Source organism: Olea europaea, chromosome 7, assembly GCF_002742605.1.
Source record: "Olea europaea var. sylvestris chromosome 7, O_europaea_v1, whole genome shotgun sequence".
Lineage (NCBI taxonomy): Eukaryota > Viridiplantae > Streptophyta > Magnoliopsida > Lamiales > Oleaceae > Olea > Olea europaea.
Window position 1 is genome coordinate 21,902,635 of NC_036243.1, and position 3,409 is coordinate 21,906,043.

General features: G+C 36.9%; 1 long non-coding RNA gene across 2 annotated transcripts; it reads left to right on the top strand.

Moving 5' to 3' along the window:
• Positions 1-596: 596 nt before the first annotated feature.
• LOC111397725 lies at positions 597-2,890 on the top strand. Of its 2 annotated transcripts, XR_002703318.1 has the most exons (3): positions 597-732; positions 1,211-1,265; positions 2,537-2,890. It is a non-coding gene; the product is annotated as an uncharacterized LOC111397725 (long non-coding RNA). The 2 variants fall into 2 exon arrangements; XR_002703317.1 differs by lacking the exon at positions 1,211-1,265.
• Positions 2,891-3,409: the final 519 nt, after the last annotated feature.

The window sequence follows — 3,409 nt, forward strand, 5'->3', positions numbered from 1 at the left end:
TCAGCCACTAAGCATGAGAAGTTGGCCCGATGTAAAGAAAGCATTCTTGAAACTTATCACTAGTGCAATGCTTGCAGGATATGAGGCAAGCCCCTGAAGAGACATTCAAGAGTTCACTGATGAGATAACCTATTGCGGACAGGTCATATATAGAGAGGCCCTTTCAGCTTTTTTGAAAGGAATCCTGAATATGAATACATTGTTTTGGCAAGATGTGCGGAGAGATGATGAGAGTGGAGATCATCAATGAAAAAATAATTGATCATCAAAATCGTGCGGTGCAGGGATTTTCATCGCCTCAGAGGCAGGTAGGGTGAGGACCCTTGGCACACCTCACATCACCCAACAATGGACCCAAGCTGGGCACACTGTAGCACCCACCTCTAGTTCGACTCTCGCTTCTGCCACGTTGAACGTGGTCCCAATTTTGAAGTACGAGAACACTGGACCAAGTGCAAATGCCGAAGTAGGACCGTCAAGGAGGACGTTATCCAGGGGCCGGCATAAGAGAAGATCCAAAATATTGCACTTACGTCGCCTCTACGGATATAACACTACCGAATGTTAGGATGCCCCACAATCATCACAAAGAAGCAGTCCTCGCTCCTCAAGGGAAGACCAAAATCGTGAAAATCCCCAGCGGTCCACCTCGCCCAACAAAGATGCGAGGACCCAGAGAGACCACGGCACCGAAGGAATAGTAGTGGGGATGATGGAGTTCAAGTTTTTTGGGTGTTCCCTTGATCTTCTCATTCTTTTCAATGGTTTATTTATCTTAGATAAGAAGTATGACTATAAAATTGGTAGCTTTATTTCCCAACTTTCTGTTTATGTTTTGGAATTTTCTGAGTGTAAAATGATTGCCTTCACTAAAATTCTCTGGAATTTTATTCTGGTCATACAATGTTGCTAGAGTTTCCTTTTTTTCTCCTAATTGTATTTTTTTTTTTTTTTTTTGATATTCTATAATCAATTGACACTATTTAGTCCAAAATTACTTGGCTTCGTTTTTAATTATGTTGGGGATTGCTGAGAAAACAACTAAAAGTCTAAACATTTTCTTTTATATATGTGGTAGTTTTTTAGTATGCGTTTCATTTCTGCTGTTTCTAACCTCACAGGTCTTGAACGATACAGATCATTGTTAGTGTGTCCTGCTTAATGATTATTACTTGGCAAACGTTTTGATTATTGTAGCTTTTAATTGCAGACAACACTTTTCTCTGGCTTTGTTAACTATCAAGTGGTTCTAAAAGCATGTGATGGTAAAATCACCTTGTTACATCCCAGATAATCACTGTTTTCTGCTCTTTGATTTCAAAGTCATTTGTTTATTGCTGCTGCTTGTTTCATTTGAAATTCTAAACCCACATATACAATAAATGATGCATGAGCCATGAGTAAAAGAAATGAAAAATAATCACATAACTGGACAACATTACCGATGGAACTTCAAATTGAGATCTTATGACCTCAAGGCCTCTAAACATGTCTTTTTACCCATGGACCAAGACCTTACTTCCATGTCATGTACAAATTCAAATAACTGGTTTATTCATTAGTTCCTGGGTCTACTAGTAGTATTGCTAATGTGCCGTGTGACAAATTAGTGTTTAGAGCATTTTAGACAAGAAAACTGTTTTGCTAGAATTAGAACTTTTGTGGTTATTACTTCAAATGGGCAACTGTGAAATTGATTGTTTTCCTGGATCTTTGCTTTGCACAAGTCATAAAAATGTCATGTCTGCATCCAATTCAACCATAAATTTGTTATTCGTGATAGGACTCAAAAATGTGAAAACAATCTTAGAATAAGTTTTGGGGTTTTAAGAGCATAGAAATCAACGAACTTCCCTTTCCCGTTTGGAATTTTTTAGATAGGATCTACAGACGGTTTGTGTTTGGACATTTCTAGTAGGATGTAGATTATGATAGTCAAATCGGAAAATAAATTAATATAATATAGTATGATTGTTCCCCCAAAAAATTCTCACACTGAAATCTCTACTTGATTCATGGGATACTTCAGAGATTTCTACTCCGCTTGTGGTTTGTTAGGTGCATATGCATCCGGCCTTAGCTTTTAATTTTTGTAAGTTTTAGGGTAGTAAACTAATTTACATTAGACTAAGAACGATCAATCTCGGTTTCTTGGCCATGAACGTGGGTTGATGCCATAGTAGGTGTTTTGGGTGGGAAAGCACTGTTTCAGGCGACAACTTGTGCGTGGCAATGTTCTAATTTTGTCTCATGGTACAGGAATTCATTTGATCACTCAAGTCACATTTGTGCCATAAATCATACTGTATTTTTTATTTTTTCTTTTTCTTTCGCAGGGAGGTGGGTTGGATTTTTACTAAATATGATTGATGGAGAGAATTAACTGATTATATGATTAGTTGTTTTTCATTTGCAGAATGTCTATTTATGAACTCGTTATTCTATTTCCATATTTCTTACCTGCTTTTGATGATATTTTCAATGAAAAAGTCAACATTGATCAAGATATCATTTTCTTTCTTTTTCACTTTTACAGCAGGAAGGACCGGTATTGGAAGCCTTTTTTCACTTGGTAATTACTCTAGCAAAACAGACAGGATTTGCATGAATGTCCTGGAGGAGGAGGACGTGGAAAAGTTGAAATAGCTGTCTCTGGTGTTTCTTTTACATGTCAAAGAATGAGACGAGGGTTTTTACTTGAGTATTATGATATCATTAAATCCTTTTTTGTATTTTCTATTGTTGTCCATCGCTACTATGGTCCACCTCTGACGGGAAATCTCCATGATTCAGCTGTAAAACCTTTTGGCTAAGAACTGCATGGTTGTCTGTTGAGCTAGAAATAATGGGTACATGTGTAAATAAAGGAGCCATTCAGCTTTTTCCAGAATCATGCTTCTATATTTGCATGGACCAAATCTAAGCATGGTTTTAAAAGAACTGTTCTTCCTAGAATGCTGTGAAGCCTCTTTATGGCCTAATGGTCGTGGCCTGTGGCTTGAAGACTGGACATACAATCTTGAAAAAATATAAGACGGGGCATACTTATATCCTATGATGCTTGGATACAGGTACGAGTACGTATCTAAGTGTCGGGTTTTTATTTTCTAAAATGTATAGCCATGTCCATGGAAAAATATAAGAGGGACTGGCATACTTATATCCTATAATGTTTGGACTCAGATACAGATATAGGGTACGGGTACGTATGTCGGATATTTTATTTTCTGAAATGTAGAGTATGTGAACATGATTAAAAAGAGTCCAAGTTTCAAACACGGGTATGTGAGTGCGTTTTTCAAATTTCAATTTTTTTACTAAATCAAAATGTCATTTTGAATAAATCAAAATCAATTATTCACAAAAAAGAAAATGGGTATCGAATGAGGAGTTAAGACGAATAAAATAC